The sequence below is a fragment of the Thunnus albacares genome, chromosome 1 (assembly GCF_914725855.1).
Source record: "Thunnus albacares chromosome 1, fThuAlb1.1, whole genome shotgun sequence".
NCBI lineage: Eukaryota > Metazoa > Chordata > Actinopteri > Scombriformes > Scombridae > Thunnus > Thunnus albacares.
Window position 1 is genome coordinate 24,972,666 of NC_058106.1, and position 16,729 is coordinate 24,989,394.

Below are 16,729 nucleotides of genomic sequence, written 5' to 3' on the forward strand. Positions count from 1 at the left end.
TCACTGTTACTTCATATCTCAGGAAATAAGAAGTGGGGGCCAACGCATGAAACAATCTTTTGCTTGGCTAATTTTGTTTTTGAAAAATAAACAGATTGGATAAACAATCAGGAAACTACACAGAATAGAAAATGTATCTGACGTAGAGGAATAGTTACAGTAATAGTAATGTGCAGTGCTTTTATTAGTGTCATTCTGTGGCATGAACAGTATTTCAGAAGTCAAGTATTTCAAAGGACAATATTAATTCCAAAGCATGTGTTGAATTTTGAATTCCCATCATGTCTGGATGATTCAAACAACCAACACTTTGCTGCTCGATTGCAAACAAAATGTCAGGGGGTCTATGGGCGCAATTTGTAAAAGCAGCATTCCAGCATACGTGCTTGAGTGGGTGGGTCAATGATCCGTTACACCGTGCCGTATTAAAGAAAGAGTCTCTCTCTCTCTCTCTCTCACTCTCTCTCTCTCTCTGTCTCATCCTCTTTCATAACATTACGGAGCAGCTTGAGGACATGCACACATTAAAGATGTTAACATACAAAGTGAGACAACAACATCCTCTTGAGTGTGCTATCAGAGAAAAACAGTGTTTAAATTACAAAACCCGCACTCAGGGAGGATGCATGTGACTCATAGGCAGATTTCTCAACACGAACCCAATCATATCTATCAGCGTTTCAATCAGCTCGGTTACTTTTTTCTATTTTGATCAAGTGAAACGCACTCTTTCACCTTTCATGACTGTGGTTTTTTTTTCAACACAGCTGGAACCCACCTGTATGTTGGTGTCAGTAATGGCAACTCTATAAGAGTGTGGTCTGTTGAAAGTGTATGAGAGAGGGGAAAAGAGAAGAGCGCAGGAACACAATGGGTCTAGCGTTCCTTTCAGTCGACTTCAGGGCCTTATCTCCTTTCAACACACTAGTCTGTGACTGCCACTATAGGAAAGGATTTACAATGTGTGAGTGGAGGAAATGCTGCAAACTTCTCTCTTTAACCCTGTTTTACTCTCTTACACACACACACACACACACACACACACACAGAGAGAGGGAGAGAGAGAGAGAGAGAGGGAGAGAGAGAAAATAGTCATTTCCATACCAGCACAATGACCAAACCCAGTTCTTGTATCTCAGAGGGTGCTCAACCATCCAGGAGATTCTGTCAACATAATAGAGTCCAGAGCAGGATGAGGGGGGTGTGTGTGTTTGTGAGGTGACAGAGAGATAGTGGAGTGAAAGAAAGAGGAGACAAAGCTGTTTTCGTCATTAATGCCATCAAAGGGACTTCCAGTCGCAGTATTATTGCACAGAGAGTTCATCGAGGCGAGTTTCCACCTTGTGTGCCTCATTGTGCAGTTTATCAGACCCACCACATGGAGTGTCAGAGCTAACCCAGTGACCGCTCAACAAAAGGCCAAATTAAGAGGAGTGAGAGGCTGTCGTACAGGGAGGCTGACAGGTTGACTGACGCTGTTCCCGAGGAGAATAGCATCCTGTCAATCTTGGAGCTGTCACCTTGGCAGGAATCCTTTCTTTGGATGCAACCCCCATCGCCAACCTTTCTGTCACTCAAGGCCACACACACTCACACACACACACTTGCACGCCTCTTCCCTTTTCAGTATGCTGCAACAGTGCTGCACAGAAAACAAATAAGCCACCTACAGTAACATACTAAGGAGGCACACACACATATACAATGCTGCATGTGCACAGAGCCACCTAGGGCCATAACTCTGAAAGAGAGAAAGAGAAATATAGTGAGTGAGTTTCATAAACACGCCATCCATCTCCTTGACAACCGTACTTCCACCATAGTACGCTATACACTGCCTCTGACAGACCCGGCTTGTAATGGCCTGTGCATCTGTTTATGTGTGTAATGTTAGTGTATTGCGCTGTGTGTGTTTGTGTTTGACCATGTTGTAATGGTTCAGAGCAGCACATGTTAACAAGTGTATTGTGGTTTGAACAAAAACGTTGGCACTTGTCCTTAAGTTACCTGGAGTTATCCTGGAGCAGAAAGCTGTTACGTTCCAATCAAAGAGCACCGGGGCTTCCCCTTGCACGCCTATTTAATCAGAACTGGAGTGTTTTGCAAAAGTCCTCCCGGCTTCACATGAAGGCGACGTTTGTGTTGGAGGCTGTTGAGGCTGTTGAGGCTGGTGAGACGGGAGTCAGGGCAGAGCAGCTGTCTGTGTGTACTTTACAAGCTGGTTCTGTTTGTTCTGTAGACACAGGAGGGGTCAGGAGGGTGTCAGCTTTGTCTTCTGTCCCTCTCCATGGCTATGCCTGTGTATGATGTGTGTGTGTGTGTGTGTGTGTGTGTGTGTGTGTGTGTGGGGAGGTGGGTGCGGGAGGGGGGGGGGACCAAAGAGGTAGAGAGGTGGGAGGGGCAAAGAGACTAACAGACCAGTGTGGACAGGTGGAGGATTCTCACTACAGAGGAACCAGATGTACTGTACCTGCCTCTCTCTGTCTCTCTTATAATTATGTCACACATTTATGTCTGTGTGTTTATTTATCTAGTGGTAGTACACTGATGGACATTAATGTGAAGAAGTTAGCCAAAAGTATAGTTTTCATCTTTAGTAGAGCTGTACAATTATCAATTAATGTGTAACTCTTTTAGTAATCAATTAATTGTTAGATTTTTAATTCTAAAAAAGTTAAGTCACATACTGCTTTTCTCTGATTTATCTCTGAGTTTCACTCACAAAATGACAAATTTCAAGTCCTCTCCTTGGCTCTGGTGTGATCAGTATTTTCTGGCATTTTGTAAACTAAATTAATGATAATAATATTAATGATAATGAATTAATTAACCAAATAATCAAGAGATTGATTTATAATGAAAATAATTGTTTGTTGCAGCCTTAGGGAAGGGAAGATTAATGTTAGTAAAGATAATGTGTACAGGACAACATCATCCTACATTATCTTAATTAAAGCAGGCAACACAGAAGCATGATAAACAGCAGGTAGAACAATCAAAAGGTAAAATGTAATGCTAGTGATAATAAAAGCTACCATGTAGACAATATGCTACACCATCTTCCATCTGATGCTCTTCCATCTATCCATCTTCACACCAGCCCAGCCACCTTACTGTCCACAACAACACCTGAAACACAAATACAACTTTATGAATTGTGCAAGACAGAAATATTTTTTTTTACATCTAATAAGATCTCAGGAAGCGTTTTCTCATATTTTTTTTTTGTAGTGTTAAAGTAAATAAAGCGTATAAAGTGTGCAGTGTTATAGTCTCTATATATCAGCTGGAGCCTTTCCTTGTTGTCCTCGTCTTGATATGAGGAAACAGCGGCCCCCACGGGCAGACAGCGGGACCGTAAAACAATTGTGTTTATGCTTTTGGATTTAATCAGTTTATGGCTGGAATAGTTAAACAGGATAAACGTGGTTTAAGGATAAACTTTAAAGGAATACAAACGCGTATTTTTTGCAATTTGGAAGTTTTTTTAAATGCGTTTTTATTATAAGAATTAATATATTTTTTAGCAGGTATCACCAAGAATCACCGACTAAGTTCCCATACATGCAGGTATAGCGCTGCATATACAGTTTTTAGAGGTATATGTTAATATTCTTGTGGCAATATTTAGGTTTTTACTCTTCAATTTAGATCTTCAATCTAGAAATGATTCCTGTACTGTAGCTGCCAGCTCTGAGAGAGAGAGAGAGAGCGAGAGAGAGCGAGAGAGAGAGAGAGAGAGAGAGAGAGAGAGAGAGAGAGAGAGAGAGAGAGGGAGGGAGGTTAGGAGCTCCAGATGGTGTTTAAACGCAGACAGAAGGCTACAGCGAGGACAGAGAGCGAGGAGGAGGAGGAGAGAGCCGCGGTTACTGCGCACAGTGGGCCCGCCAGCTTCACTCATCAGTGAGGACAAAACAAGAGTGAACCCCCCCCCCCCACCCGCCCCCCCCATATTGTGAATTTACAGCCAAACAAACCGCAAAAAATACGCTCAGCTGATTGTGATTTTGTTTGGGAGAAAAGTGAATCTGTGACAACACCATCTGAAGACAGTCGGCGGAGGATCTGCGCGTCGGAGGAGGAGGAGACGGACCATACAGAGAAACGTGGTTAGCCTGTCCGCAGGCTGGGAAGAAAACTGTGCGTTTTCAAAACAAAAAAAGGGGACGAGTTTATCTAATCGGATGTATAAGGACTTGTTCCTGACACCGCAGACTGTGGCTAAAACTGTGAACTAAAGAAGAAGGGTTTTAAAGTTGTCACAGGAGGAATAATAGACGCACCCTGCAGAAAAGAGGATCCGCATCTTAATTTGCGTTTTCTACATTGGAGACGCGGGGATGTGTGGACTTACAGTATAGAATAGAAACCTGTCAATGCTTTTGTCTGCATTTAAGAGAGCAGAAAGGACGCTTTTACAGCTGAAACTGCATTTTTAAAAACATTTTATTTCTTCTTTCTGTGATGGTTAAAATGAGTAAGAGAGCGGATTTACATGACTGGGACAAGTTGTGATTTTTCGCATCACACAAGCTGTTCGCTTTTTGAAGACACAAACTGCAAAACCAAAGACATCAATGTGCTTAAGGATCCAAGAAAGAGCTCTGGCTTTGATTTTTGTTTCTTCCCTTTTTCGATATAACAGAGAAAAGAAATACCTCATAATTTATTAAATCTGGAAAGTCCAAGATCCACTTTGAACTCCCAAAGGAAAGTTAAACATTTTCTTTTGTGTTTGACTGTGGCTTCTGCCTCTTTCCTCTCAAAATATTTCAAAAACAGAAAAAAAAGGAATAGTTTTCCGCACTATTAAGCAAAGGCTTTATCCTTTTCTTTTCCCCATATAATGAGGATTGAGGTGATATCAAACCCGTTTTAGAAACTATCTGGTGTGGATTATCAACGCTACAATTACCTCAGCTTGACCTCGACCTTCACAAAGTAAGTACAACCCGCACATTCTGCTGTATTGAAGCAAATCTTGGGAAAACATTTAATTTCATATTGATGTGAATTGTTTTTATATGCGCTGGGAGATTGCAACGGTGTATGTTCGCTTTTTGTAATAGTCCTTTATCGGAACATTGTTACAAGAAGGTTTAAAATATCTCAAGTATACATTCTGGACAAGATTATGTTTTCAGCTTTGTTACAGCGACGTCTTAATGTGCAGGTGAAGACGAACCAGGCTACTGTTTATATACTAATTTTCTGTATATTCTGTATATTCTCAGTTTTTTACTCTTTTTCTGCCCACTTTATTTCATCCTTTCCCATATTAACCTCAGTTTCAGCTGAGTTGTCTTCAGAGATATGAAATATAGCAACACTGCGAGCTCTGCAAATGAAAACACACATTTCTCATTGTTTGGCTGTTCTCCTGTAATAGATGTTCCGATAGAGACATGTACACTGGTTACTGTAGCCTATTATTTCTATTATTAATAATACTTGACATTGCCAAGACACAGGATTGTGTATACGTAGCAGATTAAAGAGAAAGAGTGGGTCTATAATAATGATAATAATACTAAGAAGAAAAAGAATAATTATTATTAGTACAAGTATTATTGTTATTGTTACTATTATGATGATGATGATTAGCTATTATTATGCACTTATCTTTCTTATCTACTTTCTAAAAAAAACATTTATCGCAGTGGATAAAATGAGAGAGCGAGAGAGACTTTGGGTTTGGCTTGTTTGCCCCATCAGTCTGTGCTGCACATCAAAGTGATGTTGAGACAAAGTGATGACACAAAATCTTTGGTGTGTGTGACATGGTGTCCACCTGGACTGGATGGAGGTGATGTGTGTGTGTGAAGGGATAAATTGAGACATTTACCCTGAACTGAACTGCACGGTATCTCAAAATAGCTTCTCCATCATTGTCCGCATTTGCATAAAAAATGAAGCTTCAATCAATGTCTGGAGAGTCGACAAGAGATGTGTGTTATAACTGCGTTTACTGTAGTTAAGTCCTTGTGTGCAGACATTAAAGAAAAGGCTAGAGGAAGTGTTTAACAGAATTACTATGGCAACCAAAGGAAACAAACAAAACTGAAAACTGAGTTTCTGTAAAAAAAAAACGAAAAAAACATTGAAAATCATAATGGATCGTTTATAACAACCCTCGCGACCGAGAGGCACTCCCTGTGAAGAAACAAGTCCAGCCAAAGGTTTTACCCCTACTTGAACAGCCTCAGCAGTGCACTCTTCCGCCTGTGAGTGCAACAGTAAAACACTCAGGCCATTTTCTCTGCAGGACGTGGGCCCTGTACAATTGGCCCTGGTAAATATCATCTGAATAATTGAACAGTTGATAATAGTCTCGAACAATGGATGAGAGGTTGCAGAGGTGAAACCGCACTGCAGACACCCTGCCTCACCACACATTATACCTCCATCACCACCAAGCGAGCATCTCTGCCTCGCTTCCACCAACGACGGCCGCCTCATCGCTCAGCTCTGCCCGGCCCAGCCGCCTGCTAAGGCAGATGTCCCCACTTCATCATTAAGTAGCTCTCTTAAAAGGCAGGCCATTCATTATGACCCCAGCTTCTGCCGAGTGTTTATTCAGTTCCCATCTACCACAGGTGCATGGATGGGATGTCTGTTATATATAGAGGGAGACATACTAAGACTTTAAAAGAGAGAAAAAGTGAAAACCAGTCTTTCTTCTTAAGATACAGCATCTGGCAAAGTCACAGACCAGCAGATCTTCTCTATTTAATGACGGGTAGAAGAAACACACAAATACTTCTCTAAGCTTCATGGTGGTTTCTTGTTTTTTTGTTTTATTATCCTGTGATTCATTACTGCTATTTCAAGCATATTATGACTAATGTTTTAACATCAAGGTATCTAAGACACAATGTTTTTTGTACTCTTGTATGTGCCAATGCTAACCGAATACTTTATCGGCCAATTTTACATAACGTAGCAAAAATGTAGGAAATGATGAAAGTCATCACTGTTTTTCATCATCTGCATCATCTAATAGTGTTTGTGTCATCTGGTGCTTGTGACATGACTGTGACTTGATGCTGCAGCAGCTTATGGGAGTGTGTTTACTGTATGAGTGTGTGGGCTCAGAGAAGGTGCTCTTGTGTGTGCGCGTGTGTGGTAATTATTGTGATCTAAATGCGGGCAGTGCAGGTGAAACTGCCTGTCTCCTAATTAATGAGTGGAGCAGATGGCCTCAGGTGGGCGGGAGCTGCGAGCGCACAGCCGGTCAGGTGGTCAGCACAACACAGACACCTGGGCCATCACAAACAAGACAAGCCAAAGACATCAGCCCTGTGCGTGTCTGTGTGTTTGTGTGCATACGGCCTTCCTCAGTCTGTCAACAAACAGATGTACAGTGTTGCGCCTGATTAAAGGGACGATTCTTGTTCCTTTAACCTTTATAGCACAGTGTGAAAACATGAAAAAAGTGAACTTGCAACCTCTCATCATATGCTGCATATTTCTATGAGTTGTAAACTGTTGAGCCAAAGCATATTTTCCCGTCTCAGATTTTATGTGAGCATGTAAATGTGTGTGTAAAACTATCCAGGAAAAAGAAAAGAAACATCAAAGAGAAGAGTAGGTAGTTGGTTTTGTGTAGCAGAAAATGTTTCTTTTCTGCTTCTCAATCTTTTTAATTATCTTGTGAAATTGGGGTTTTTATAATTTCTTTCAATGACACAGTTACACAGAGCATGTTTATCTATTTATAGTGCGTAAGTGTGTGAGTGACTTCCTCAGTGTCTCTTTATTCTAAATTGAGGCTCTGTGTGTATGTCAGATTAACCAGTAAAGCACATTTTCTCTCAAATAACTATTTCTAACATTATATTCTCAATTTCAGGCGAGTATATTTGTGTTCAGGTCTGTATAGATCATATTTGTGCATCTTGACATATGTAAATATGTTTTGGGCATCCATTCCAAGTGTTGTCCTGCACAAGTTGTCACTGTAGTCAAATTGTGTGACTGCAGGCCTTGCCTTCAAGGTGAGAATCTTAGTCTCCAATAGATAATGGCAGTTTCAAAGCAGTAGCAGTGACCAAATAGCTACAGCAGGATGAAAAGTGCAGAAACTGAGGAAGCCATAATCATTGGTACATTAGTTGGAATGATGCTGTTGTTGTCTATGAGTGTGTGTGTGTGTGTGTTCATGATAGAGGCAAAAAATGGCAGACAATTAGACTGGGAGGAGAGGAGAGAGGAGACAGTGAGGTGCTATTGAGAGTTATGGTTGTTATTTGACTTTTCATTGCAGAGTACAAAGGCAGGATTTCTGCACACTGTTAAGCTCCCAATAAATAATTTTATTCTCTTTTTTTGGGGCAACATTTCGATCTGTAAGATCTTCCTGACATTATTTGACTTTTGTTAGTGGTTCTTTGGAATAAAATGAGATCAGTGTGTAAATATATGTGTGTTTGTGTAAAATATGGCAGCAAGTGAGTGACTTAAGGAGTGACGAAGTGACTGACCCAGTGCTGAATCTCTATGGTTTCACTGCTGTTTATCCTAATACACAGTGGGAAAGACCGCTGTGGTTATGGCCGCCTGCTGCTCCGCTTCGTCCTCTGTGTTGGTCTGCTCTGCCCTGGTCTGTTCCACATGTGTTTGACATTACTGTGACAAGGCTGCCCAGCCTCTCTTGGGAGATTGGGGAATGTCAGAGACTAGAGCAGAGAAACGAACAGCTTCCCAACATCTGATGGAATGAGAAACACACTCGCTGGATGGCTGGCCTGCTGACGCCACAGCGTGGGAGCAGAGCAGAGGGTGGAGGCCAAGTAAAACCCCAAATGTGTGTGTGAAATATCACTCTTTTTTCTCTTTTCCTCATTCTCTTCCCTACATGCACACATCTCCACTCTGATTCCCAAGAATAACATTTAGTGCACACACACTCTCAATATCTGTTCGCTGCTAGTGAGTCATAACACTTTTTTTGCATCCACTGGAATTATCAGGTGTCTTTTCTTCAGTTTCCATACATGCAGAGCAGGCTCCAATTACCTTATATGTGACAGTCAATGTAGAAAATTGCCCATTTATGGCTTAGCATTTTTGTAAATTATTTGTTGAATTGACTCCTCATTTTACTAAAATTACTTCAACATATGCAGCATTGACAAATTGCACCTCCAATTATGCATTTCAAAAGAGAGGCATCTCCAGTGCACAGAGACACTCAGTCATAAATGCAATCGCAAAGAAATGTCACAACATCTATGAATTCACATGTAGCCCACAGTACATACGGCTGAATTGCTGACAGCTACACAGCCAAACATTCAAGTAAAAAAGCGCTTCCTCCTCCTCCCTTCCTTGTCTTCTGTCAATTTCACCTTCCGCTCTCCCTCCTCACCTTTTACTTCCTCACTTGCCCACTAACCACTGACCCTCTTTTAACCCTCTTCTCTTATTTGTCCCTTTCTCCCTGCTGAGCCTCCTCACCTCCTGCCCTGCCTCCTTCACGGGACCTCCTGGTAGGAAGTGTGTTCAGATCAGAGTCAGACACAGGAAACAGCTGGGCTAATCTACAGTAGCACTGAGATCTGTTTTAATCAAGCCAAATGGACAAGCCAGCAGAGAAAATGGGAAGTTCAGATTGCCACCGCTACTTGATATAATGTATCCCTCCCTTTCCTTCTGCCCCACACCAAGGCCTTTATCACAGGCAGGGAGTAAACAAGCACAAAGGAACACAGACTGAACTTATTAAGGTCTCCATTCCAAAGCGGTCCTCTCTGGACGTCTAGGGAGGTGCTGCAATGGAGGAGCATGCAGGCAGAGATTGGGAAGGAAGACACGTCTCTCTCATTCTCTCTCTCTCTCTCTCTTTCCCTCTCCATGTACAGTATTTGTGAAATTTAAAAAAAAGCTGTTATCTCCTGGAAACAGATCCTGTGCCACACAGATGGTTCCGTCTCTCTTCAAATGGGAAGCTGAGCCGCTGAGTGCCGTTGTGTTACCAGTTAGTTGTACAGACCTTAATCTCGGCTCCAGCCTTCCTTCCTCTGCCTCTCTGTCCCTTCGCACACTCACACAAACACACCCGCACACACACAGACAAACTCTACCCCTTCAGATAAAAGAATTGCCCGTGTAAAGTACTAATTCCACTAGGAGATGGACATTTTAGCTTCCCAGAGGTATTTGAAGTGAAGAGAGAGGAAGGTCAGAGATTTTCTTGATATGTCAGAGAGCAGTGGTCACTTTGAGGAGTGAATTATCACCTGGCATTTCAAGTCATCAGGAGCCTCAGTAGGGTGTAGGGGTTGTGTTTGATGGTTTCCATTCAGTCTTTCAAATACCACCTCAGAGAGAGATTATCCCATTAGTAATACACTCTGACCTCTATGGGTTATCATATAAGGAGGGGTGTCTACATACCTCAGTAGGCTCTCAGATAAAAAGGAAGACGGATTCCTGATTATGTTTGAGACCATAGACTCACATTTTCCCCAACCATCTTCTGAAGACACATGGTTGTGATGGACCTCCTGATCATATTAAAAGTGCGTTTAAATGAGGCATATGCAGTGCTATTGTTGTCAGCAGATGTTTTTAAGAGGATGGTGGTGGAGTGACAGAACAAACCCTGTCACTACAAAATCTCACACATAAGTACTGTGTATGTCACAATAGTGAAACAAAATGCAAAAGATGAACAAGGGTTAAATAAACTAACATCACTTCATCTTTTGAATATTCCAGAAAAATAAGAAATAAGAAATATTCAGGCACTTTAATCCTTGCTGAGTCCTTGCTGCTATAAGATCTTTTTAAGCATTATCATATGACATAGCTAAGAATATTAAGCTCAATGTGCAGAGTTAAAAAGATAAGAAGCGCATCTTACCTTTACTCATAATTTAGTTGGTGTGTTTTGACACTGGGATCTCTGACAACAGTGTATGGAGGTCTAACCATGATTGGAAACAGGGTTGAGTCCATCTCTACTAGAGATGAACAACTAATCGATTAATCGATTAGTTAATGAATCAGAAAGTTAAATGGCAACTTTGATTATCGAATTTAAAAAAAGCATGCAATGTGACCATTTGATGCTTTTGTTTGTCATACATGAAAATAAATGGACATTTTATAGACTAAAACATTAATGGGTGAATCAAGAAAATAATCAGCAGTTCATTCACCGATATATACTAATAGGACTTCGGAAACTTCTAAAGCTTTTTATGTCCAAGACTATCACTTCCACGAGATTATGCACGTGAAACATACAAACACTTCCGTTATGGCATCACTGTTTGCCATCCATTTATCCGACCATGACCAGGTCATCTTAATTTGCCAATTACTCACACACTCAGTATGTTATTGGCACTGTAGTCGCTCTCTTTTTTTCTCCCGCTCGGTCTGTTTTTGTGGCGGCGTCCCGTAGTCGGCTCGTGTCCCAGAGGAGTAGCTGGTATTTATTTCTGCAGTTTCCAGCATGAGCTGGCTGTAGGCTAAATGGAGAAACTGTCAAAGCTTCTCTCTAACCTGTCACATGAACAACTCCTCCACCCACCCCCCCACCTCCCTCTCCCCTCCACCACATTCTGTTTCCTCGTGGTTTGTGTGTGCATGTGTCTATGTGGGTGTAGATGTGTGAAACCTATGGGGGTCTGCAGGATAATACAGAACACCCTACCCATGCCTGGCTAATGTCAGGAGCTATTGTTGTTGTGCCTGCGGGCCGAATGAAGAGGTATTAAAGTGCTGGCAGGCTGGGGAGTAGTTCAGGCTACAGACAGTTTTGTTAGTGCTGACAGCTCCATAGTGACAGAGCAGACATTTAACACTGAATGAAATGAAATACATGACATCAAGCAGGCGAATGACTAATCTGCTGTTTGTTTTCCTATCTTAGCTGTGAGTGACAGCTCAGTGTCAGGTTTTTAACGGTGCACAAAGCACAAGAGCAAGAGACATGGAGAGAAAAATAGGCAGTCACAATTCACACATTCCTTTTAACATGCACACACACAAACACACACATGCACTAAGACTCAGGGTTTATGAGGAGGAAGGACAGAGATGCTGCAGTTGCCGTGGTGTGAGTGCGTGCATGTGTATGTGTGTGTGTTGCCAGGGTTAAATCTAAGTCTTTTGTGCTCCATAAATCAGCAGGCAGCCGCGGTGACGTAAGAACAAACAGAGCTGCTCTCTGCTGCAGCTGGTTGGAAAGAGGGAGAAACAGGAGAGAGGGATACAGAGAGGGAACGAGAGAGCAGGACAGCAGCTGTCAGGCCTCCATCGCACACCTGTCACACAGGAAGTGAGTGCCGGCCACTGTTTCCTGGATACACCTCCTCAAACACTGCTCCTGGAAGAAATGGAGGGAGGACATCTGCTCGATGTGAGGGAGAGACAGACAGGCAGCCAGAATGATACACTAAATGATCAATAGATAGAGACGTTTGCTAAGGATGGAGAAAAACGCCAAAGAAAGCGAAGAGAAAACAAATACAGAATCTGCCTGTGTTGCTTTTCTCATGTCAGCTGCCTTGCGTTCTTATCTGCATGTGTGTATGTGTATTCAGATTGCGCGCACAGTTAAGAGGATGTTTGTGTTATCGCAGAGCTCTATGACAGACAGGTCACTCTGTGGAGACTCCAGCCTAACTCTCCCACAAATACAATAAGCCCACATGCCCTAAACTTAACAGTGGGACATTCCCACGCTTGCTCTTCTCACCCACTCCTCCAAGCCTGAACCACCCCGCAACCCCCCTCCCTCCTGTGACCAATATGAACTAATCCAGATGTAGCGTAGCTGCTCACAGATGTACGCATAACTCTCTTTACATGGCCCACAACTTCTTCTCCCCCTTCTATGTCTCCGCTTTCCCCCAGCTTCTCTCATCACTCAAACTCACAGTCTCAGCCTCCTTGCCTAACTGATCTGAGCAGGAAGTGATATCACTCAGTGCTACAGTGCTGCTGATGAGGCACTTGGAAGTATTGTCTCCCGCTTTGCTTCTCCTCCCAGCCTCCAGAGTCACTCTGTTGTGGCTGCTGTTGGTAGAAAACCTCCTCTTTGTTTGTTAGGCTTGTCAGGCTGGGTCCTCAGGAGGCCCCCTTTGCCCTATTCCCATACTGCCCTTCATGCTGCCTGTATGCAATTAACAGAGTAATTAAAAGCTTGATGAGCTAATTGGTGCTGGGTGAGGCTGCAGGTGTTTGGATCGCAGAGCTTATCTATGTAAGTGCATTCATATGTGAACCTCCTCTGACAGAGGACTCCTAAACAGAATACATGTGTTTGTGAGTTATTGCTTGGGTTATTGGTTATTGATTAAAGCTGTCAATACACTTGAGATAATCAAAGGCAGTAATGCCAGGTTACCCTGAAGTCATTTCCTATTGAGTTTTATGCTACAATTCTTCTAACTGACCCAAACCAGACCCAAAACCCAGAACTTCTTGTGTTGTTGTGTTGCAAGTAGATATGCAATGCCCAGTGGGAAGAAGGAAAGAGACAAGAGAAAGGTCATGTGTTGCATTAGCGCTCTGGTCTCAAATTTTGTAGTACTAGTTGGGTTCAGTCAGGTCAGGTCTTAAAAATGGGTTCAGGGGTCAGTTTAAGGCCAATGCAGAACTTATTATAGTATGTCAATAGTGTGCTGGATAATAAGATGAATTATGTCATGTCTGATGGAGCCTATGCTAACTGAGCTCATCTGAAAGAGGAATGATGAAAGAAAGTCTGATCTGATGTTGGAATGTGGCAGCCCGAGGCTGAGCTCTCAGCTGGCAAAATTTGGCGCACGGCTGACAGGACGAGGAAAAGAAGATGCCAATGAGAGGGAACAAAGGGGAGTTGTCATGCAGAGGAGAAGCTACATGTAAATCCTTCTCTCTTCTCATGTCTGTCTGCCTTTCTGGCTCTTTGGCCCATTCCCAGATGTACATGCACAGTCACTTCCTCATATAGCTGTGTGTGTGTCTCTTGTCTCCTACTTCCTCCCCCATATCTCAGCTCTCTCTCTTCTTTCTCTCTCTCGCTCTCTGTAGCAGCTGTGCTGGTGATGGCTGTGTGCCCATGGTGCAAGCTGGATGTAGGGTCCCAGGTGGCCCACATGACAGTTATTGATGTTCAGGTGTTCAACTCCTCTCACACAGAGACCCTGGAGCCCCACACACACAGAGAGATACACGCAGAAGCACAATACACATGCACACACTGCAATGTAGGGCACATGCATACACAGAACACATACATACAAATACTCTTGTAGTTTCACAATTATGCATATAAACTGCTTAGTCCTCTATTGCTGCTGAGGAAGTGTAAACAACAACAGATAATTCTTGTATACAGCTGCTAGGCTGTCTGGCAAGCAACACGAATTACAGTTTTCAATGTGAGACAAAAACAACAAGCTTTGTGAGAATGTATGCGGCCTAGATTGTATGTGATTTCTATGGTCCACCGTTTCTGTGTGTCTATGTGTGGTGGGACAGCCAGTGTCGGTACCAGTGCCCAGTGCAGTCCTAACACACTCCAGATGTGTCTGGCTAGCCAGGGAGTTGTTCTTGGCACATCCCGCCTCGGCTGAATGTCACAAATACTTTCCTTTATTTAGGAATGGCTCTGGGTTAGTGGCTGGAGTGAAAGAAGGAGCCGAGGATGGATGGATCATGGGGGGAGCAGGGAAGGAGCGAAGGGAGGAAATGAAAGGAGCAAAATAAATGATTAGCAATGTGGAAGGACAGGAGAGGAGGAGGGGGTGGGGGGGGGGGGGTTGTGTCTGAGAGAAGAGATGTAGAAGGACAAAAGATGGAGAGGGAGGAGAGAAGGAGGAGGGAGAGGTGAGGGAGCGAGGCAGAAACAGCTCCAGTCTAGCATCTGGATTTTATTAGCAGCCGTTGGGAAAATCTGAAAAGGAAGTTTTTTCTCTGTGAGCACGTCGGCAGCAGTGATATGCTGCACATAACCACTTCACTGCCGACGAGAGGAGCCAGGCCCTCCCAAAGGAGAACAGATGGTCGCTAGAACTTCAATACAATTACATCAATAACAGCTTTCACAGATATATAAGCACTGTATGACAGGATCCCTGCAGCTCAGAGAGACAGAAATACAACTCCTCTACCCTTAGCACCTCTGGCCCTGGATAAACTGTCTTTAATCTATCCTCATTCCCTGCCAGTCCTCATGTTAGCCTTGTTTTTCTTGCCAGTTTACCCATTTAATTTTTTTTTTTTTTTTTAAGTTTTTGACTCAGAAAAAAAAAATGGTGATTTGCCAGTGACTTGCCCCTGGTGATCTGATCAAACACACACGATGGCTTTTGTCAGTGCTTATTAAGGAGAACCCCCCACCCCCGTTTGTTTTTTGTTCAGCTTGTTTGTTCAGCCGGCACTGCATGTGTACTATCACAGAGATTCTCAAGTAACATAGAGGAAAATATGTGTTTGTGTCCGCAGCGTGAGCATATGTATTGCAACACGTCCTCATAATTAAATGACCACATAGGTCGATTAGACCATGCACTTCAGACTGACCCACAGGAGCATTTTCTAATATACCGCATTCCAAAACTGTTACAAATCACTCTTAAAAAATCATTATTTTTTATGATGTGACAACACTGTGGTTAAGGTCTGGTTTGGTGTAGGCACAAAAACCATTTGGTTAGGGTTAGGGAAGGATCATGGTGCTGTGGATTAAGATTACTACTTCCTTGAAGTTAGGCAACCTTCATCGTCATGGCAACAGTAAACACCATGACAATCGTAGTTACGATTTTTAAAAAACGGTCCTGACTCATGTTTGGAAACTGGAAGTGAACAGTGGTCTCCTGCAGCTAAGTCCACTTTTTGCTATCTATCTATCTAGTCATCCATCCGACCCACCTCCTCCTAGTATCGACATTTGTCACCTTATACAGTATACGTCATCTGAACTGCGTCACTTCTGCGGGTCGTACTTACTACAGCCGCTAGATGGTGTCTGTCACTCAAACGTAGCTATAGGTCGTTTTTGGCGACTGAATTTTCGACCTATACTGTTGTTTTTCTTGGGAGGACGGGCTGTGTATTCTGTAGCTTATGAGTATGTGTGCATGCAGCTGTGTGTGTATTTGTGTGCGAGGGTATGCGCACACTGTACAGGCCTGTCATTAGTTAGGGCTTTAAAGCCTCTGAACTCTAAATCAGCTCAAGATGAAGTGGAGTCTGGGATCTGTCTGCAGAGGCAGCTTGCGTGCTGACACACAAATATACACACACAGGCTCACATCTTACCTGTGACACAGTTCAGACTTCACACTGATGACAAGGCATATATCAAAATATAGGACAATTAGGCATACAGAAAGAACACATGCTGTTTCTGTAGATTGCTCTAGGTCAACAGAAGATGAGCTCCTGTGCTTCTGAGTGTCTTTTTCTGTGAAATGGCATTCAGGGTTTTAGTATGAGAGCAGAGGGTGCTGTAGGTGCTATATCCCTTGGTCTTAGGTCCTAGGTCCAGGGCACAGGGCTACAATCCCCATGTTTTGATATGAAGGCCTGGTGGGGGGCTGGGGGCTAGGGGCTCAGGCTCTGTTTGTGTGGACTCCTCAGTGGCCTGATAGGGAACAGATGTGGGAAGGCAGGCGGCCGGGCAGCCAGCCAGAGCAGCTGGGAGAAATTAAAAACAACAGCATTCCTGGAGACTGGGGGAATTACAGTGGGAGGGAGGGAGGGTGGGAGGGATGTAAGGAGC

At 43.1% G+C, this 16,729-nt stretch overlaps 1 protein-coding gene across 8 annotated transcripts in view; it reads left to right on the top strand.

Moving 5' to 3' along the window:
- The window catches only part of cbfa2t3 (CBFA2/RUNX1 partner transcriptional co-repressor 3), a 43,237-nt gene that overhangs the window by 3,930 nt on the left and 22,578 nt on the right, over nt 1-16,729 (top strand). Inside the window, exon 1 of one of the 8 annotated variants that reach the window (XM_044351568.1) lies at nt 3,747-4,941. The exons of the other annotated variants lie outside the window; for them this stretch is intronic. The gene's annotated coding sequence lies outside the window, so the exon portion shown is untranslated. Of the gene's footprint in view, nt 1-3,746; nt 4,942-16,729 lie in introns of those variants that run through there. 8 annotated transcript variants of the gene reach the window in all.